This window comes from Mirounga leonina, unplaced genomic scaffold (assembly GCF_011800145.1).
Source record: "Mirounga leonina isolate KUSES-001 unplaced genomic scaffold, KU_Mleo_1.0 Mir_125, whole genome shotgun sequence".
In the NCBI taxonomy this organism is placed as follows: domain Eukaryota; kingdom Metazoa; phylum Chordata; class Mammalia; order Carnivora; family Phocidae; genus Mirounga; species Mirounga leonina.
Genome location: NW_023270305.1, coordinates 50,222,612 through 50,245,772, shown reverse-complemented (window position 1 = coordinate 50,245,772; position 23,161 = coordinate 50,222,612). Strand labels below are relative to the sequence as shown.

Here is a 23,161-nt window from a genome sequence, read left to right as displayed (position 1 = left end):
AAAAAGTAAGTAGGAACTAAAAACAAAACTGGTAGGCATATTGAAGCTGTGTTCGGAGACAGAAGGTATGATACAGAACAGAGGAAATCAGGAGGAGCCCAGGAAACAACTTGGGTGGAGGAGACAGTGCTGGAAGACTGGTGAGGACAAGACGGTTAAAATTCTCTGGAGAGGAGACAGCCACATAGAGGGAGAACTATAGAGATCTTCATAGAGTCCCCTTGAGAATTCAACCGATTACTGACAGTATATGCATATAAGAAAATTTCACAAGACCAGGGAAAGAAAGACCAGGAATGATTAAAGATAATAGTGCTTGGCACTCATATGGGGCTAAGAAAAGTGCCTGCTCCCACCAGCCTGTCAGAAAAACTTGGTAATTTACAGTAATTGTATAGAGTATCCAGAAAAGTCTTGTTTACCAAAGTCTTGCCTCAGGAATGAAGAATTATCAGCCCTAGGCTGAACACTACTCAGTTCTACCTAATAAATCTTAAAAGCAAGTCCTGATGGATCAACCTGTTTCCAAATAATGTAACTGCATCCCAGAATAAAGTTCAAAATTATTTATAGAGAAATAAATATATCCAACACCCCAAAAGATAATATTTATAGCATCTGGCATGCAATACAAAATTACCAAGTATCCAAAGAACCATAAAAATATGATCCAAAATAAGAAAAAAAATCTATCTAAACCAACTCATCTCTGACAATAATTAAGAGACTAGAAAATTAAAACAATTATTATAATCTATTTCATAGATTCCAAAAACTTAGCAGACATGAAAGCTATGAAAAAGACCCAAATCAAACTTCTAGAGATGAAAACTACAACATGTGATATGAAAAGTACAATGGATGGAATTAACAGCAGATTACAGGTAACCAAAATAAAAAAGAAGAAGAAAAAGAAAAGAAAATAGTGACCTAGAAGAAACAGAAATAAAAACTTTACAAAATGAAACCTAGAAGGAAGCAGTAATTTAAAAAAGGAACAGAACATCAGTAAGCAATGGGACTATTTCAATCAGCCTACTATACAAATAATTTGCATCCTCAAAATAGTGGCAGGATGGGGGATAAGCAGACAAAATATTTGAAGAAATAATAACCAAATTTTCCCAAATTTGTTGAAAACTACAAATTCACCAATCCAAGAATTTCAAAGAACCCAAGCATAAGAAACATGAAAAAAACTAAACCAAGGCATACCATAATAATATTATTCAAAACCAGTGATAATAAAATAGACACATACAAAAAGAAAGATAAAGATGACAGCAGATGACATCAGAAACAAGGCAGATGGAAAAGACAGTGGACCACCATCTCTAAAGTACTGAAAGAAAAAACTGTCAACCTAGAATTTTATACCCAGTGAAAATATCTTTCAAAATAAAAGGTAAAACAAGGAGTTTTTCAGACATACAAAGCTGAGAACATTTTTCACCATCCACTTTGTGCTATAATAAATATTTTAAAGAAACTCTTTTAGGTAGAAAAAAAAATCACGTCATACTAGAAATATGGATCTATACAATGAAAGTACTAAAAATGGTAACTACATGAGTAAATGTTAGATATTTTTCTCATTATTTAAATCTCCTTAAAAGGTAATTGTTTAAACAAAAATAACAATGTAGTATGTGACTCAAACTTACACAGAAATAAAACATATAACAACTAAAGCACAATGGCCAGGAAGGGAAAAATGCAAGTAACTTACTGAATATTCTTATACTATAAGTGAAGTGGTATAACACCAATTTAAGGTAGATATGAGAAAAGGAAGTATGCTATTAACCCCAAAGCAGTCACATAAATAACAAAACTCTTATCACTAATAAGTCAACAAAAGAGATAAAATGGAATCATAAAAAATTTCAATTAATCAAAAAGAAGGAAGAAAAGGAGGGAAGAGAGAGAACAAAGAACATATGGCACAGGGCGCCTGGGTGCCGCAGTCAGTTAAGTGGCTGCATTCGGCTCAAGTCATGATCCTGGAGTCCCAGGATTGAGTCCCACATCCGGCTCTCTGCTCCATAGGGAGTCTGCTTCTCCCTCTGCCCCTTAACCCACTTTCGTGCTTTCTCTCACTCTCTCTTTCTCTCTCATATAAAATCTTTAAAAAAACAAAAATACAGGACAAACAAAACAAATGGCAAAATGATAATTTAAATCTAACCTTGAAAATCTGAATGGGATTTACAGAAATGTAAATTTGTCTATTAGGGTAGAAGATTTATGAGACATAAATCCTTTTCAAAGGTGTTATTTCATAATAAAAGAAAAAGCTCTAAGCATTATGTATTTTTTATAAAGTATCATACAAGTGTGATCAGATGTATATATTTTAAATATGTAATATTAAAAACATATAAAATAAATTACACAAATACCCATGTACCCATACATCTTAAGAAGCAGATTACCAATACTTTGAAGACCACAGTACACCCTCTCCCACTCCCCATCAAAGAAGCCATTATCCACTATCATAACTTCTGAATTAATCATTCCTCTGTTGTTCTATATGGTTTTACCAGATGTGTATGAAACCCTAAACAGGATTTTTACACATTTTTAAATTTTATAAAAATAGGGCCATACAGTATATATTATGTGATTTGTTTTCATTCAACATTGTATTTTTGATATCCATCCATGTTGGTGTATGCAGTTACGGTCCATTCATTTTCAATATATTCATTCATTCTCCTATTGATGGACAAATGGGTAGTTTTGCTCTTAGAAACTGCTTATGAACATTCTTATACATCTCCTGACTTTTGAAATGGCTCTCTATAGGAGTGGAACTATTACATCACATTTCTAGGCTTTATGGTCATTTTTGTGTTATTATCCTCCCTTTATTAATAAACTGAGGCTTATAGAGACCAAAAAACTTGTTCAGGATCACACAGCTAGGCAGTTTAAAAATTTAAAACCTATAAATTAAAAAACAATAAATTCTATTATACATCTACTTAAAAGAAAAAAATCTCAAGATTAGGTACCTCATAGAACTGGAAACAAGCACTTATCAAAAAGAATCCTGATATATTTTATCTTGTTTTACATGAAATTAAGAGGAGGTCCTAGCAACTGAGTCCAGTCAATTCTATCTCTTGACCACTCACAGCAACTTGATTATATGATAATCACATGACCATAACTTTCCTCCTGTTAAAATATCCTATACTTTACCATTCCTGAAAATCTAATCAAATATTTTATAGTTACGGACACCTGGGTGGCTCAGTCGGTTAAGCGTCTGCCTTCAGCTCAGGTCATGATCCCAGGGTCCTGGGATCGAGTCCCGCATCAGGCTCCCTGCTTGGTGGGAAGCCTGCTTCTCCCTCTGCCTGCTGCTCCCCCTGCTTGTGCACTCTCTCTCTGACAAATAAAATCTTTTAAAAAATATTTTTAAAAATATATATTTTATAGCTATGCTGGGATGTGTGTAAATTGTATATGTATAAAATATAAAAAAACAGTAATAAAGCAGCTCCCATTGTGACTGCAATTTTAACTTAAATTACAAGCTACTTTTATTTATTCTACAACTAAAGTTGATTCTGGAATTACTGTGTTTAAGACCTGCCAAAGTGAATGTAATAATCATTTTTAAAATACTCTGGGGGTGCCTGGGTGTCTAAGCATCTTACTTTGGCTCAGGTCATGATCTCAGGGTCCTGGTACTGAGGCCCAAGTTGGCTCTGCACTCAGCGGGGAGTCTGCTTGTCTCTCTCCCTCTGCCCCTCCCCCTGCTCTTTGGGCTCCCACGTGTGCTTTCTCTCTCTCCCCTTCTCAAATAAATAAATACAATCTTTTAAAACAAATTAAAAACTCTGTATTCACTTTAGAAGCCATTTAAGAATACTTGCAAAAACTGTTTTGCATGTCACCTAAACCAAATAATTTCCAAGATCCCTAATACTATCCTTGCATTTAAAAAAGAGTACAGCCCAAACTTTTTTTAGTAGCTAAGTCAACTAGTAACTATTTAGATCTGTATAATCCTTCAATTTAAAAAAATATTTATGTGGAGAGAACTCTGGGAAGATGGTAGAGTAGGAGAAACACCAGGAATCTGTCTCCCTACCTAGTCAATAATTACACTGGCAGAATCTGTTGTATGTAACTATTTTGGATGTCTGGAGTCAGATGAAAACTTGCAATTTCCAGAAGACCTGAATGGGCAAATTTGTTAGCTTCAGTCAATTTCAACTTTCAGCACAGTAGCAGCCAGTGGACAGCTGTGCTTGTGTTCCTGGAGCAGCTTGCTCATAGCCTCCTGGACACAGGCTGAATTAAAAGAACTCTGTCCTTCAAATAGTGATAACTGATAACTACTTCTGCTCACAGAGGGCAAAAAGGCAGCCACTCTTGTTGCATACCCCCTTCATTGTTGCAAACCCCTTCCCCTCTGCTGAACTGACTTCCCACGGATTTAAAGGGCCAGTGCCCATTTTTTTCCCTCTTCATTTTTTGCTTTTTCCCTCTTTGGGGAGCCAGGTATTAAAGAGTAGAACATCAAAAACACTACACATACAAGGAAAATTAGAAAGTGACCATGCATGCCCAGAGAAAGGCTCACAGGACACCTGAGCAGACATTAAGTTTATACTTCAGTCTTAACCTCAGCACAGATGCAGCCTATATTTAAACAACAACAATAGCAGCAAACCCTCGGGAAAGCAAAGAATTCAATTTCCAGAGTTACCATATTATTAGATTCAAATGTCTAGTGTTCGACAAAAAAAAAAATTACAAGGCATACAAAGAAACAGGAAAGTACGGCCCATTCAATGGAAAAAACTAAGAGAAACTGTCCCTGAAAGACATAATGGCAGATATACTAGACAAAAGGCTTTAAAACAACTGTCTTAAACATGCCCGAAGAACCAAAGAAAGATGTAGAGAAAGTCAAGAAAATGATGTGTGAACAAAATGGAAATATCAATAAAGAAACAAAAAACCTAAAATAAACCAAAAATAAATTATGGAGATGAAAAGTACAGTAACTATAATGAAAAAATCACTAGATGGATTCAAAGGCTGACCTGAGCATGAAGAAAAAAGAATCAGTGAACTTGAAAATAGAACAATGAAATTTACTGAGGCTCAGGAACAAAAAGAAAAAAAAAGACACTAGACAGCAATTTAAAGCCATATGGAGAAATAAAGATGTCAATAAAGGTAAATACACAAGCAATTATAAAAGCCAGTATTACGTAACAATGTTCTGTAACTGCACTTTTTGTTTTCAACATGATTTAAGAGACTAATTCATTTAAAGAAATAAAAGCAATTAGTATAAAAACTAGTATTACTGTAACTTAGGTTTGTAACTCCAAATAATGTTTTCTATATAATTTAAGAAACTAATGCATTTAGAAGAATTATTTATGTTTGGGGGTACACAATGTGACATCAACAACCAAAACGGTGAGGCTAGAGCTGTAAAGAAATAGAGTTTTTGTATGTTACTAAAACCAGTATAAGTTCAAATTAGAATGCATGACTTTAGGATGTAAAATGTATTCTGCATGGTAACCACAAAGAAATTAACCAAACTATATACACAAAAGAAAATGAGAAAGTAATTTAACATTTTACTACAAAAAAAATCAACATAAAAGAAGACAGCAATGAAGGAAATGAGGGTCCAAAAGTCTATAGCACATATAGAAAACAAATAGCACAATGACAAAAGTCCCTCCTTTTCAGTAACTACTCCATATTTTAATGTATTAAACTCTCCAAACAAAAGACAGAGATTAAAAGAAGGGATAAAAATATATGCCCCAACTATATGCTGTCTTCAGGAGATGCACTTAAGACCCAAAGACATAAAATGCTCAAAATATATGAAGCAAAAAATGACAGAATTTAAGAGAGAAATAGACAGCTCTATAATATAGCTGGAAACTTCAATACTCATTTCACAATAATGGATAGAACTGCCAGGCCAAAGATAACTAAGGAAATAGACCACTTAATAAAATAAACCAAACTAGAGCTAACAGACATTACAGAACACTCTACCCAAAAACAGTGGCACACATTCTTCTCAAGTGCACATGGACATTTTCCAGGACACACCATATATTGTGCCACAAATTAAGTCTCAACATATTTAAAAAGATATCATACAAACTCTAATCTCTGGCCACAACAAAATGAAGTTAGAAATCAATAACAAAAATCAAACTAAAACATTAAAAATTGTGGAAATTAAAGAATATACTTGTAAACAATATTTCAAACAAGAAACCACAATAGAAGTTAGAAAATACTTAGAAAAAAATAAAAACAACAACATGCAAAAAATTATGGAACATAGCAAAACCAATGCTAAGGGGGAAATTACAGCTATACATGTGTACATTTAAAAAAAAAAGATACCAAATCAACAACTTAACTTTACAACTCAAGGAACCAGAAAAAGGAGAACAGACTAATCCAAATCTAGCAGAAAGAAGTAAATAATAAATATTAAAGCAGAGATAAATTAATAAAGAATAGAAAAGTAGCAGAGAAAATCAATGAAAAAAAGTTAATTCTTTGAAAAGATCAACCAAATTGACAAACTTTTAAACTAGACAAAGAAAAAAGGAGAGAAGACTCAAATTACTCAAAAATCAAAATCAGAAAAGAAAGGAAGGACATTACTACTAATTCTACAGAAATTAAAGGTATTATAAGAAACTACTGGGGCGCCTGGGTGGCTCAGTCGTTAGGCGTCTGCCTTCGGCTCGGGTCATGGTCCTGGGGTCCTGGGATTGAGCCCGGCGTCGGGCTCCCTGCTCAGCGGGAGGCCTGCTTCTTCCCCTCCCACTCCCCCTGCTTGTGTTCCCTCTCTCGCTGTGTCTCTCTCTGTCAAATAAATAAATAAATAATCTTTTAAAAAAAAAAGATCCTTTAAAAAAAAAAAGAAACTACAATGAATGACTACATACAATGAACGACTATACACCAAAGAACTGGACAATGTAGATGAAATGGAGAAATTCATAGAAACACAAAACCTACCAAGACTAAATCATGAAGAAAAAGAAAATGTGAATAGAAATCTATAAGAAATCTATAACTAAAAATCTATAAGAAATCTATAACTAGGAAGGAGATTCAATCAGTAATAAAAATCTCCCAATAAAGAAAAGTCCTGCAGCTGTCACAGGTGAATTGTACCAAACATTTAAAGAAAAATGAATCAATTCTTCTCAAACTTATCAAAAAAATTGAAGGAAAGGGAATACTTTCTAACTCATTCTAGGAGGCCAGCATAACACTGATACCAAAGCCAGGCAAAGACACTCTAAGAAAATTACAGATCAATATCTCTTATGAACACTGATGTAAAAATACTCAACAAAATAGTAGCAAACAGAATTCAGCTGCATATTAAGATAACACCATGACCAAGTGGATTAATGTAAGGATGGTTCAACAAATGAAAATCAATGTAACACAATCAACACATGAAGAAAAAAAAAAAGCACATGATCATCTCAATTGATGGAGAAAAAAGCAGTTTACAAAGTTCAACATCTTTTCATGATAACACTCAACAAATTAAAAATAGAAGAAAACTACCTCAACATAATATAAAAGCCATATATGAAAAATCCATAGCAAACATCATACTCAACGGTGAAAGACTTACAAGCTTAGAGGATCTTAGAGCTTTCCCTCTAACTTCAAGAACAAGGCAACATGCCTACTTTTCACCATTTCTATTCGACATAGTACTAGAAGTTGTACTTAGAGCAATTAGGCAAAAAAAAAAAAAAAAAAAGGCATACAAATGGGAAAGGAAGAAGTAAAATGATTTTATATTTTTTATATTTAGAAACCCTAAGACTCCACAAAACAGCTGTCAGAATACCAACAAATTAGCAGAATACAAAGTTAGCAAACAAACATCAGTTGCATTTCTACACACCAACAATGAACAATCTGAAAAGGAAATTATAAAATCAATTCCATTTACAACAGCATCAAGAACAATAAAATACTTAGGAATTAACTTAACCAAGGAGGTGAAAGACTTGTTCAATAAAAACTACGAAACACTGCTGAAAGAAATTAAAGACAACATAAATAAATGGGAATGCATCCCATGTCCACAGACTGGAAGATTTAATTTAGTTAAAATGTCAATACATCCCAGAGCAATCTACAGATTCAACGCAATCCTAATGACATATTGTGCCAAAACAGAAAGACTCACCTTAAAATTTATATGCAATCTCTAGAGACTCCAAAGAGCCAAAATAATTGGAGAAAGAGAGAACACAAAACTGGAGGCCTCACACTTCTTCATTTCAAAACTTACTACAAAGCTACAGTAATTAAAACAGTGTGGTATTGGCATAAAGACAGATATATAGACCAATGGAATAGAATAGAAGGCCCAGAATAAACCCTGACATATATGGTCAAATGACTTTTGACAGGGGTGCTTAGACCATTCAATGGGAAAAGGAGTCTTTTCAACAAATGATGCTGGCAAAACTGGATATGCACAGGCAAAAAAATGAAGCTGGAACCTTACTTAACATCTCATATAAAAATTAACTCAAAACAGATCAAGGACCTAAGTGTAAGACCTACAACAATAAAATTCTTTTTTCTTTTTTAAGATTTTATTTATTTACTTGAGAGAGTGAGTGAGAGAGAGCATAAGCCGGGGGAGGGCAGAGAAAGAGGGAGGAGCAGACTCCCTGCTCAGCAGGGAACCTGGTGTGGGACTCGATTCCAGGACCCTGGGATCATGACCTGAGCTGAAGACAGATGCTTAACCAACTAAGCCACCGAGCACCCCAACAATAAAATTCCTAAAAGAATACATAGGACAAAAGCTTTGTGACATTAGATTTGGTGATAATTTCTTGGATATGACACCAAAGGTCCAAGTAACAAAAGAAAAAATAGACAAATGGGACTACATGAAAATTTTAAAATCTTATGCACCAAAAGACACTATCCTTAGTGAAACAATGAATTACCTAAAAAGTCATGCATTGGTACAAGAGCCATTTAATGTGCAAGAAAGGTCTACAGATTTTTTTTTTATTATTATTTTTTTTATTCTTATGTTAATCCCCATACATTACATCATTAGTTTTAGATGAAGTGTTCCATGATTCATTGTTTGTGCACAACACCCAGTGCTCCATGCAGAATGTGCCCTCCTCAATACCCATCACCAGGCTAACCCATCCTCCCACCCCCCTCCCCTCTAGAACCCTGTTTGTTTTTCAGAGTCCATCGTCTCTCATGGTTCGTCTACCCCTCCGATTTCCCCCGCTTCATTCTTCCCCTCCCGCTACCTTCTTCTTCTTCTTTTTTTCTTAACATATATTGCATTATTTGTTTCAGAGGTACAGATCTCAGATTCAACAGTCTTGCACAATTCACAGCGCTTACCAGAGCACATACCCTCCCCAGTGTCTATCACCCAGTCACCCCATCCCTCCCACCCCACCCCCCACTCCAACAACACTCAGTTTGTTTCCTGCGATTAAGAATTCCTCATATCAGTGAGATCATATGATACATGTCTTTCTCTGTTTGACTTATTTCACTCAACATAATACCCTCCAGTTCCATCCACATCGTTGCAAATGGCAAGATCTCATTCCTTTTGATGGCTGCATAATATTCCATTGTATATATATACCACCTCTTCTTTATCCATTCATCTGTCAATGGACATCTTGGCTCTTTCCACAGTTTGGCTATTGTGGACATTGCTGCTATAAACATCGGGGTGCACGTACCCTTTCGGATCCCTACTTTTGTATCTTTGGGGTAAATACCCAGTAGTGCAATTGCTGGATCATACGGTAGCTCTATTTTCAACTTTTTGAGGAACCTCCATACAGTTTTCCAGAGTGGCTGCACCAGCTTGCATTCCCACCAACAGTGGAGGAGGGTTCCCCTTTCTCCACATCCCTGCCAACATCTGTCATTTCCTGACTTGTTAATTTTAGCCATTCTGACTGGTGTGAGGTGGTATCTCATTGAAGTTTTGATTTGGATTTCCCTGATGCCGAGCGATATTGAGCACTTTTTCATGTGTCTGTTGGCCATTTGGATGTCTTCTTTGGAAAAATGTCTGTTCATGTCTTCTGCCCATTTCTTGATTGGATTCTTTGTTCTTTGGGTGTTGAGTTTGATGAGTTCTTTATAGATTTTGGATACTAGCCCTTTATCTGATATGTCATTTGCAAATATCTTCTCCCATTCTGTTGGTTGTCTTTTGGTTTTGTTGACTGTTTCCTTTGCTTTGCAAAAGCTTTTTATCTTGATGAAGTCCCAATAGTTCATTTTTGCCCTTGCTTCCCTTGCCTTTGGCGATGTTTCTAGGAAGAAGTTGCTTCGGCTGAGGTCAAAGAGGTTGCTGCCTGTGTTCTCCTTTAGGATTTTTTTTTTTTTTTTTTTTGACAGAGAGAGAGACAGTGAGAGAGGGAACACAAGCAGGGGGAGTGGGAGAGGGAGAAGCAGGCTTCCCGCCGAGCAAGGAGCCCGATGTGGGGCTCGATCCCAGGACCCTGGGATCATGACCTGAGCCGAAGGCAGACGCTTAACCGACTAAGCCACCCAGGCGTCCCTCCTTTAGGATTTTGATGGACTCCTGTCTCACATTGAGGTCTTTCAACCATCTGGAGTCTATTTTTGTGTGTGGTATAAGGAAATGGTCCAGTTTCATTCTTCTGCATGTGGCTATCCAATTTTCCCAACACCATTTGTTGAAGAGACTGTCTTTGTTCCATGGTCTACAGATTTTTTATGTAATCGAATAGGAAATATTCAATGATATTGTTTCAGGTTCCATTTTGCAAATAACCTTTGAGAAACTACCATTGGTGTAATTTTAATTTAGTATTAAAGATAAACATCCACAATTACTTGAAAAGGTTCTAAGAAAAAAACTACTAAGAAAAAGAGACACTATACACAGAGTAAATGACAACCCACAAAATGTGTGAAATATTTGCAAATCATATATCTGGTAAGAGATTACCTGGCTGGCTAAGCTGGTAGAGCATATGACTCTTGGTCTTGGGGTTGTGAGTTCAAGGCCCATGCTGGGTATAAAAATTACTTAAAAAAAATAAGGTCTTAAAAAAAAATCCAATTCAAAAATGGGCAAAGACTTTAGTAGACATTTCTCCAAAGAAAATATATGAATGAATGGTCAATAAGCACATGAAAACATCCTCAAATCACTAGTCATTAGGGAAATGCAAATCACAACTACAATAAAGTATAATCTTGTACCCACTAGGATGGCTACTATCAAAAAAACAGAAAATATATGTTGGCAAGGATGTGGAGAAATCAGAACTCTCGTCCAATGTTGGTAGGAATATAAAATGGAACAGCTGTAAATGGAAAGCAAAATGGTTGTTTCTTGAAAGATTAAAAACTACCATATGATCCACCCCATGAGTTGGGGTGCTCGGTGGCTTAGTTGGTTAAGCATGAGTATTTACCTAAAAGAATTGAAAGCTGGGTCTCAAAAAGGTATGTGTACACCCATGTTTATAGCAACACTAATCACAATAGTTAAAACTTAGAAGCAACCCATGTCCATCAACTGATGAATGGATAAGCACAATGTGGCTTACACATACAGTGAGTGGTATATTAGCCCACCTTTAAAAGGAAGAAAATTCTGAGTATGTCACAACATGGATGAACCTTGAGGACATTATGCTTAGTGAAATAAACCAGTTACAAAAAGTCAAAAACTATGTGATTCCACTTATGTGGGTTGCTTGCAGTCAAAATCACAAAGACAGAAATTGTAATAGTGGTTGCCATGGGCTGGGGAGAGGGGAAAATGGAGAGTTATTGTTTAATAGATATTGAATTTCAGCTTTACAAGCCAAAAAGTGTTATGGGAATAAAAGATGATGATGGCTGCCAAAAATTATGAAGATATTTAATACCACTGAACATTATACTTAAAAATAGCTAAGATGGTAAATCTTATGTGTATTTTACCATAGTTAAAAAAAAACCTTTATAATAATTTGGTCTCTGATTTATTTCACAAGTCTTAATCTTGCTTTTTAAAAGATCCTGTTTTGGGGGTGCCTGGGTGGCTCAGTTGGTTAAGCATCTGCCTCAGGCTTGGTCATGATTCCAGGGTCCTGGGATCTGCTCAGCAAGGAGCCTACTTCTCTTTCTCCCTCTGCCACTCCCCCCTTGTGCTCTCTTGCTCTGTCTCTCAAAGAAATAAAATCTTTAAAAAATAAAAAAGTAAAAATAAAAGATCCTGTTTTTAATTACACTATTATCTACCATGGCTCTTTATTAATTACACAGATGGTATGTAAAACACCTATTTCTAAACATGCAGATATTTAAACCAACAACAAAGGTATCTTAGATTACTCCCTAAATATTACTTTGCTGGTTTCAATGAAATGGAATCAGATTATAACAAAATTGTTATATAAAGAAACTTAATTGTAGTTCATTAAAAAAAAACATTAAAATGATTTTTAGCCAGAATCATACCAATTTTACATATGCTATAAATAAAATTAATGAGGTTAAATAATTTCATACTGTGTAAGTATAAAATCTTGTAAGCTCTAAAATACCTAGAGTATCAAGAGCCAACATTCAATTCTAGGGATATGAAACTTAATGCTCCTTCAATAGCTCTGTTGGATGTTGTTAGAATGATATTTCAAATATTTTCTGTCATTTGAATTAAACATTACCTAAGTAATGCTGAGCTGAGAAAAAACATTAAAAAATCTCCAAATCTAACATAACAGATTAATGCTCTATTGTTTGTTGCCTTAACAAAAGTGAACACTTATGAGGAATTCGGAAACCACCTGGAAATTCAAAATCATAATGACATTGCAATGACATATTGTGCTACTTGATATTAATTACTACCAGAGATGGTTCTTCCAGAAAGCAGAGATGACAACCTTATTAGTAGTATAATTGGAAATGGGCTAATATGCCCACTAGAACAAAAATCCTCTCTTGCAACATATTACATTACCTGTGAAAGGTAATTTATAAACTAATCAGTGCTAATGAGTGTTCCTTAATCTGTCTTAGAGAGGAAAGGCCCATGAACTACCATAGAGCTGACTTTGTATTTGGACTGGAAGGCGGGGCGGGAGGGGGGGAGATATACACATCTATGGCCTACTTGGAATATGGGGATGTCCTATTCCACTGTAGGACTGCAGTGAGATTTGTGGTTTTGGAAACTCTCCCTTCAAAAATTCACTGTAAATCGAGGAGAGAAATCATGAGATTTTAAGAATAACAACAGAGGAAATACCTGTTCCTCTTAGCGGTTAGTAGAATTCATGTGGTAGGATCATGGGAGAAATTGTTTATAAACTTAGAAGCTAGGTTTGGAGAATATGCACACCTACTCTATAAGAGAAAAGGAGATCAATCTGTTTTGCTCCCAGGGAGAAGGAAGAAAGTAGGAAAGCCAGAGGGAGCATGTTGTGCGCCACACCGTGAGAGCTGTCCTGGCACTCTATGCCCAATCTTTGGTAGGAATTTAATGGAAACCACATTTTTTAAGCGAATTACACAATAAAGTATTTATTCCAATTACAGTCAATCTTGACCTTAGAAAATGTTATTTTCTAGTTTCTATTACCAAAATTTAAAATTATATGCTAGGGCGCCTGGGTGGCTCAGTTGGTTAAGCGACTGCCTTCAGCTCAGGTCATGATCCTGGAGTCCCGGGATCGAGTCCCGCATCGGGCTCCCTGCTCGGCGGGGAGTCTGCTTCTCCCTCTGACCCTCCCCCCTCTCGTGTGCTCTCTCTCTCATTCTCTCTCTCAAATAAATAAATAAAATCTTTAAAAAAAAAAATTATATGCTAGTTGCCAGATCAACTCGCTTTTAGTAATTCACTTTCTTTCTTCATTAAGTACATTGGAAAAGTCTGATTGTGAAGTGACTGGTTGAGATGTAAGAAGTCTACCAAATTTCTGTATTTACTTCTAATCTGTATACATGATTCTTAAGTACTCTGCAGCTCAAAACCTTTAATACCCATTTATTGAAGGAATACCATGCCTTTTATCATACTCCTCACTTCATAAATCATTTATCGTTTAGGTCCACTTTATATCACTTTATTATAAATTAAGTAATGAGAAATAGCATTATTGTGACTTTAATAAGTCATTTTAAACAATATTTTATCTCTGGATCATTTTAACCTTGACTTTATTGGTTTAATAATCTTTCTTTTTTTAAAAAAAGATTTTATTTATTTATCTGATAGAGACACAGCAAGAGAGGGAACACAAGCAGGGGGAGTGAGAGAGGGAGAAGCAGGCTTCCTGCAGAGCAGAGAGCCCCGATCCCAGGACCCTGGGGTCATGACCTGAGCCTAAGGCAGATGCTTAACTGAGCCACCCAGGCATCCCTAATAATCTCTTTCAAACGCAATCCATAATTTATTTCTCAGTGGTTTTTATAGTATTCCTTAAAATGGGTATTAACACGTTAATTTAATTTAAAATGAAGTAATATTTTTTTTTAAGTAAATCAATCTTATTTGACTGGGCTTCACCAATGAGGTTCCATGGCATTATTTTATCCAAAATTGAAAATTCAACAAGCAAATAAACCACCTCAAGTCTCTGACATATCTAAACAGATTTAAAGCATATGGTTAAGATGAAAGCATTTAATTAAAAATATTGTTCGGGGAAGGTCATAATGAAATCCTATTTCAATTTTTCCTAACACTTTCAGAGCATATTGAATTAATCAAGGTAATTCTAAATCAAAGAGGGACTGTATAGTTTTAGACAAATTTTAGTAAAGCTTTGAATGACTAATAGGTAATAAATCCTTTTGGAAGTCAGGTGGTTTTCAATTTTTTGTTTTCAGCCAAATTAAAGAAATGGCCTAAATGAGTTACATCATTGAAAACAGTTTCTGATAACAGACCACCATGTGATTTTGTTTTGCAAATAACATGGAAGGAGTTCAAATAATTCCCATCTTCTTATTTATGTGAATAGGTTTCTAAGCACTTACATCTATGAATCTAAACAGGAATAAATTTGAAACAGAATCCAGTCTCATTCTAACCACAAGTAATATTCATCCACATGTATATAAATTAATCAGGGAGGAAAAGTCCCATCTATTGAGATAAAACCATTAAATTTTAAATATCTAAATCTGTAACATTTGTTTTGATAAACTGTATGCTATTAAGAACTGTAATGATAAAAGGTTTATTTTATTTACAGCCACAGATGACAAATTAAAAAAACAAAAATTAGTTTCAACTTATATTCATATTTTTGTGATAAAAAACTGACAGTATGATCATAAAAAGCCTTTTTAGCATTAAAATCCATTAAAGTAAGATAAAATTACGTCAGTGAAGTGTATTGGAAGTTTGAGATTAGCAATGTATAGAAACCTCAATTTTTGACTGTCAAAGAAGAGATATTTACATATTTTTTAAGTGGATGAGGGTAGGAGGATATTTAGATTCCACTGCACACTTTTGAAAGAATGATCTAACAGTTTTGTTTAAAAAATCAATACTCATAGGGGCGCCTGGGTGGCTCAGTCATTAGGCGTGACTTCGGCTCAGGTCATGATCCCAGAGTCCTGGGATCGAGCCCCACATCGGGCTCCCTGCTCCGCGGGAAGCCTGCTTCTCCCTCTCCCATATCCTCTGCTTATGTTCCCTCTTTCACCGTGTCTCTCTCTGTCAAATAAATAAAATCTTTAAAAAATCAATACTCATAATACATTGGAAATTACAAACTTTACAACTGTATAAACATGATACATTTTAAATGTTCATTTTTAAATGTATGAGGGGATATGTAGTTTGTTTTCTTAAAGTAAGAAGATCTCAGTTTTCTAGACATGGCTAGAAGAACTGGAACAAATCACAACCTTTGAAATTGAGTTTCTTAAACTATAAAAATGAGAATAATATTCACTCTACCTCAGGATTATACCTATGTAATATTATACATATTCACTATCTATATATTTTTTTGTAAAATGTAAAACAATATGATTAAATTTACGAGGGCCTAGGAAAGTAACACCTCCCTTAATTTTGAGTCCTTTTTATATGAATTAGACCAAGAAGACATCACATAACAAATCCCAGCTGTAAGTCATGAAAACTTGGTTCATTTTCAGGGGCTATATATTAAATTGATCTATAAATAAATAAATTCCTATGTGCCACGTTTCTTTAAAATTAAATTTAGCCAAATATAAGAAGGTATTACAAAACCAGACTTGGGAACTAAGACACTGAAATGTAAAAACTGAACAGGGGACTTAGATTTAGGAACAACGTTATGGAAGGCCATCCTTAACCAGTCAATCTCATCTTTTGGGGGCAGTTTGCAACTTTCTATCTTAAAATAAGCATTTTGTAACATAAATTCTTAGGCTTGCAGCAAGGTTATGAAACCCATAAGAGTAACACATGCCCATTTTCTGGGCCTCCAACTACAGTCCTCCATAGTTTCACTTAGATGGAGCCAACTATACTCTCCAAGCAAACCAAGCTTACTAGATAATAACTACATCATATTGAAATAAAAAAACAATTTTCCAACATACATATTTTATAATCAAAACTGTTCTTAATTCTGCCTATAGGTTAATCCTGATAATTTAGCTAAATGATTTGGTACTCAAATGAATAAGCTATTTACCAAAAATTGATGATATATAAATTTTTATTAAAGTGTCAAATTACATCTGTGAAATTTCAGATATGCTCAGTATTTCACAAGTTCTTCCAATCATTTTCCAATATAATTTGCACTTACAAAATTTCTGCTTAGCTAGAAAAGTTTGAAACTGATCAGGTCCATTAAGCCAAGATTATTAGTCTTCCATCTTCCACAACCGCAATCTTAAGATATTTCTCTTGTACCTACTATGAGGAAGACAACATGTCATGTTCTATGAGGCATACACAGATGTATAAGATGCAGTCTCTAAACTCAAAGAAACTACCAGTCTAATAACTGACACAGAAAATTTGAGAGCATTGCACAGTGAATACCACCTAAATTCTATAATTAACATTTTACTACACAGCATTTCCTGTAACTGTATTTGCTTTATCTATATTTTAATTTTTCATGGACCTAACTATTCATCCCTCTTTACATCCATCATCTTTTTTTTTTTTTTAAGATTTTATTTCAAGTAATCTCTACACCCAACATGGGGCTCGAACTCACAACCCCGAGATCAAGAGTCCCATACTCCACCAACTGAGCCAGCCAGGCACCCCCTAATGTATTTCAAAGAAAGTTGCAGGCTTAAGTATGTTTCATACCTAAATACTTCAACATACCTATCATTAGCCAGAGCTTAATAGTTTTTAGCTTTTTTAGAGGAAATTTACAAATATGAAATGTACAAATCTTAAGTGTCTCAACTGCAAATTTTACAAATGCTTACACCTCTGTAATCCAAACCCCATCAAGATTTAGAACATTATACTGTCACCTAAAAAGTTCCTTCTTTGCCCATTCGCAATCTCCACCCCAACTCCCACCTAGAGGGAACCACTATTAGTGATTTTTTTCCTACCATAGATTAGTTTTGCAGATAATTTTAAAACTCAAAATTTAAAACAAAGCGTGATCAACAGACTGAGGAATCAAAAAAGGCTTCATGTGGATGGAGAGATGCATAGATACATGATAAAGTAAATATAACAAAACGCTAACAACTGTAGAAATTAGGTGGTGGGTATAGGGGTGTGCCAGTTATCAATTTACTATCCCTCCACTCCAAATCTACTTTTCTTCGTCCTGCTTTGTGACACTAGAAACATTTTTCCTTCGCCAGCTTTAGAGAGGACAATGGAGTGACCCTGTAATGTGAAAGCAGCAAAGAGACACTTGCCTTTTGAATTCAGGCCTCCATCATAATCATTATCATAACAATTATATTATCATTATTATTATTGTTATTCGGCATGAGAGCCCAAGAGCCTTGCTGAGGAGACAAGTTTCAGCTGTGGCCGTGGCTCCAGCCTCCCCACTGACAGCGGGCACTTTTCTAGACCACATAGCAATAGTACACATGCCTTTTCTGAACAGGTCTCCATACAAGCTCTGGGAAAAAGGGCCCTTTTCTTCTGCCTCATCCTAGAAATATTAGCTGCTCTTTAACACCTGCTACTTCTAGAACCCTTAGACTCAGAGCTCTTTTATGCCTTTTAGTATAACCACCTCCTTGTTCTAGTTAACATTTCATCATATTAAATTTTCAAAACCAGCAGAGGTCTGTCTCCGACTAAACTCAGACTACTATAAAGGGTTATTCACTGTACAGCTTTTCTGTATGTTTGAAAATGTTGGGGGAGCAGAGAAGCAAGAAGGCATATATTTTTTTTTCTTGCAAGCAAAAATGGGTTTATTCAGGGGTAACAGAGAATTGTACTTTGGAGCATGCAAACTATGGCAACTCAAAAAAAAAAAGGGAAGGGAACATTATTTGAGGAAATTGGGAAGAGTTGTTTAAAGTCCGTCCATTGGGGAAATTGACTGATTTGCAGGGGTATTTGATTTCTCGTAGGAGATACCATGTACATCTTTACCAGTTGAAGCCTGTACTGGATGATTCATTCTTTTGATGATTCTCTGCAGGGGTCTATAATTGACAATTCTTCCTGTAATTGATGTTGAGTGGTATGGTTACCCCGTCTAGCCTCCCCTTCTATCCTCCTGATTCCACTTAACTGATGTTGCCCTATATTAATTTTCACAGCCATTTTGGATATATATCTCCTTCCTTTATCACCAATTTCCCTCACTTTTAGCCAGCATTTTGGCTGATCTGTATTGTTTGTTTGCCTATTGGTGTAACCAGAGCCTTCATTCCTGAAGGATCTGAGCCCTTAGCTGCCCTGCTCTTATTGGATTGTGGCTTCTGCAGTTGTCTATACAAAGGTCTGACAGACCCAGTTTAGGCGCTTCCCCAGATTTGCTTGGCCTTCCCTGCTGACTGGACCTTGGCTGCTTGCATATTTTAAAAGACTGATAAACTGTTAATAATTGTTAAAGCTGGATGATGGACTGAGAAAATTATACCACTATCTCTTCATTTGTTTATGTTTTAAATTTTCCGTAATACTTTTTAAAAAAGGGGGGTGGGGGGGAGAAAGGTTTCATAATGGCCAAAGCATTTATAAAGAACCTGGTGGAATGGATTTTTTAACAGGCAGAAACAGAGGATAAGACTCCAGTTAAGGAAAAAGCACATATAAAATATGGAGGCATAAAATCAAAGGACATGTTTTAGCAACAGCAAGTAGGTTGGCTAACGTGTAGTAAAACGCAAATGAGTGTGCTTGGTGAGATTTTTTTTCCTCCCTTTCACTTCAGTATTAATTCTTCACATTCAATTGCTTTCTTTTTGGCCTACTCTCCTGTCCCTGCTCTGCCCATACTTCTACCTACTGTCCAATGGGGTCTAGCTCTTCCCACTCTTCCTCACCTCTTATGAGCCATAAATTGATCCACTGCATCCTTTTTGTATCTTAATTTCTTCAAACATGGGCATAATTTTATGTCTTTGGACATATTTATGGAAAAATGTAGATATGTCTGCACTTATACACCCGTATTTTTTTACATTTAAAAGCCATCAGCAGTAACATAAAACAAGTTTCCATAATATCTAGTAGGGGATAAGAAAAAGCATTAGTTGATTTTTTTATTATTTAACAACTCGTGACTTTTTTATAATTAAAAAATGTATCTATACACACAAGAGTGAGCGTATGTGCATGTGTGTCAACGTAAGATCTCTGGGAAGGGACTGGTAATATTCTTTGTTAAACTGGGTGGTTGAGTACAGTTGAACAAATAATAAAATGAATACCCAATATTTTCTCCACCCACCCATATATTTAAAGCACACTCAGGCCAGCGTCCAATTATATCTCTTTTTTCCCCTTCCTTAGAAATGACAACTGTGGTGAAATTTGATTTACAAAAAGCATGTTTGTTTCATTCAAACTGAAAATATTAAAAATTATAAAACCAGCTAGATATTTAATAGGAAGAACTCATAAAAGAGATAAAGAAAACAAATATATCCAAACACAACATATGACAATTCATTAGAAGCACATAAGAACATGGACTTGTTGTACACATTAAAGTATACAGATACCCCAGTGAGGCTCCTTTCCCTCCTAATCCCCATTACTGGTAAGGTCCTCAACTGCCATTCTATTTCAAGCTTCTACATGTGTTATATGCTCTTCCATCAATTTAAATGTGGCAGGAACAAAGGTATTCCAAAACAGTAGAGAGCAGCAGACAGATGTGTGGTATCACCCAGGCAATGACCTCTGCTTTCTCAACCCTTTCTGGGCTCACTGATGCAAAGTCTGGCTCAAGATCCAGGATAATGCAATGTTTGGAAACATTCGTTCAAATTGGCACACCAAGACTGTTAAAGTAAGTTCTTCCAAAATACAAAGGCGATGGTCAAGACTAGAATTGGGTTTTTTTCTTGCCTCTGACCGTACTCTTCCTGTGTAGTCAGTATCACAAACAGCTATGCACTCCATTGTACACCCGGGGCAAAAGAAACGCCCCCACAAAGATATGTGGCAGCTGTGCCTGCTCTGGGTGATGCCTTGCTTCCACTAAGTTCTAGCAGCTGTGCAAAAGAACTTTCTGTGATAATGAAAATGTTTGATATTCTGTCCCATGTGGTTATTGAACACCTGAAATATAGGTAGTGTGACTGAGGAACTGGATTTTTAATTTTATTTATTTTATTTAATTTTAATTAATTTAAATTTAATAGCCACATGATTCATAGCTACAGTCTTGAGTAATATAATTCTAGAGTTTTAGTTTAAAAAAAAAATCAGGAACTTAAAGCATGTATGGTTGCAAATTGTCTTAACTGCCAACCCAAAACCCTACTACAACACTGCAAATGTGGTTCTACCTCCTACCTTAGCTGCCTGGCAAAAACATCCATTTGTCTTCATTCATTCAAGGCAGCACCTCCTTTGAAAAGTCCTGGCACCCCAGAGTTACTAAGTCTTTATTACTACCAACCAGGTCATACCATGTTATCATTACAGGTTTACATAGTTGTATTCCCTGCTATTATGAGGGCTCTAAAAAGGCAGCAATTGTGTCATATTAATCTCTAATTTCCCACAGCCTAATAGGGTGCCACATCCTAAGGCCCTTGCCCTACATTTTCCTAGCCAATTTATTAAGCCGGTCTTCACCTAACTACTCGCAGCTCTTTACTACTCTACCATTTGAAATCTCATAATCCCATCCACAACAAACATCTTAGAACTGCAGATATTCCAGGTCATTTTACCTGTATCAAAGGGTGTGGTGTTTTACCTCCATATATGATTGTTCAGTAGAAAACACTGTAAAATAGTGAAAATGATGCATTTAGAAAATCATGGGGCAATAACGAAGAGGTAGTTTGACATAGAATCTGCAATTCAGGACAAGACACAAATTTGGGAGTTTTCTGACATAGACGTAATCATGCATTTGACATTTGTAACATGCAACTCATGACTTATATCACTTAGGGATTAAGTGTAGACCGAAGGACAAAGGCATTCCAATGTTAAGAAGTCAGAGGTAAAAAAGAACATTCGAGGAACTGAAAGAGGCAACCAGCGACGTAAGAGGAAAACCAGAAAAGTATGATTAACAAGTGAATAAAAAAGTGATTCAAGGAAGACAGAACCATTCAGTTATGATAAATGCAGTTCTGATAAAACAAATTGGAAAGGTGTTATATTCTTTCCCATAATAGCAAACCCTCCAAAAGAGTCTACCTTAAGAGAGTAAAACTGAACGATGCCACTTGGCGTTCAATTACCAGTGATAGAGAAAAACTAGAAGTTACAGCAATGTTATCTAATATAGATACTGCACTCATTTTCTTTACAGATATGCTATTCCAGAACACCACATCTTCCTTTCAATATCCACATCAAACAAGGTTTCAAGGAGCACTACAACTCTCTTGGGCAGCATTAATTTTAAATAAAAACCTCTTGTTTTACCAGTTGAGATTCTGCCTGAAACAACCAGTGTCTCCCATACAGCTGCCACACTTTACTTAGAAATGCAGGTTTGGCATAATTTAAAGGTCAAGATGGTTTATACAGCAGACAGCTTCCAAAAACGAATGGGCAAAACTGTCAACATTCACGGAGGTCTTAAGAAAAAGTTAGATCCGTGAACTGTGAGCTCCAGGAAGGGAAGGGCTCATTTAATTTCCCACAAGGCAAGCGCTCACTATTCTTTATTTAACTCTGAAAGAGCTGCATCTTACAGAAGGGAGGGCGCGAGAACTTCAGGGCACTACACCCTCCAGAATGCTATTGCCCTAACAGCGCTGAGTAGGGACCGGCGAGGCTGCGGGGACCCACCCAGTAGGTCAGCACCCGGGTAGATAAAAGCAACGCCGGAGGGCGCACAACCGCATTCCGGACCCTAAGGTTAACAGAAAAACCCTTGCCCTCGGGCCCGGGCTCACCTGCCTCTTGGAGTGGGGAAGACGCGCGGCCCGTGGCCGCCTCAGAGGGGCGTCCCCGCAAGCTGCTCAGCTCGTCACCGGACACTACCCAGAGCGGAGGGTCCCCCCTGGCAACTAGGGAAGGAGGACCCGGCAGGCCGCGGCGCGCTCGCTCGGTCTCTTCTGTCTAGGAGCTGCAACAGCCACAAATCCCTCAGGTAACTCCCCAGCGGCTCGGGCGTGCGCTCGCTCTCCAGCCTCGTCGCTTAGCAACTTGCGAAGCCTTCCAGTCTTCGCGACACGTCAATTCCGCCCGCCCCTCCAGAGTGTGAATAGTTTTTTAAAAAGACTTTGTTTCCGGGTCGAGCCGCTTCTACGCAGCGGAAGGTCTCTTTACCTCCCACGTTTACCCTTGGGGTAAGATAAGTCTCACTTGCGCACGAGGGGGTGATGTAGCTAAAGGGTCTGTATCTCCTCCCTCGAGTTCCACATGCCTCCCCTCCCACCAATTACTGGGCGCCAACAGGCGGGTCTTTCCTCTTCAGCACAAATCTTCTGCTCATCGCTGTCCTCCAATCACAGCGGCCCGCCC

At 36.5% G+C, this 23,161-nt stretch overlaps 1 protein-coding gene across 5 annotated transcripts in view; it reads right to left on the bottom strand.

Moving 5' to 3' along the window:
• The window catches only part of WDPCP (WD repeat containing planar cell polarity effector), a 476,454-nt gene extending 453,340 nt beyond the window's left edge, over positions 1 to 23,114 (bottom strand). For 3 of the 5 annotated variants that reach the window (XM_035001442.1, XM_035001443.1, XM_035001446.1), the window contains exons 1-2: positions 22,591 to 23,114; positions 21,406 to 21,460 (exon numbers count right to left, since the gene is read on the bottom strand). The gene's annotated coding sequence lies outside the window, so the exon portion shown is untranslated. Of the gene's footprint in view, positions 1 to 21,405 lie in introns of all 5 variants that reach the window. The other 2 variants (XM_035001441.1, XM_035001447.1) reach the window with 2 other exon arrangements.
• Positions 23,115 to 23,161: the final 47 nt, after the last annotated feature.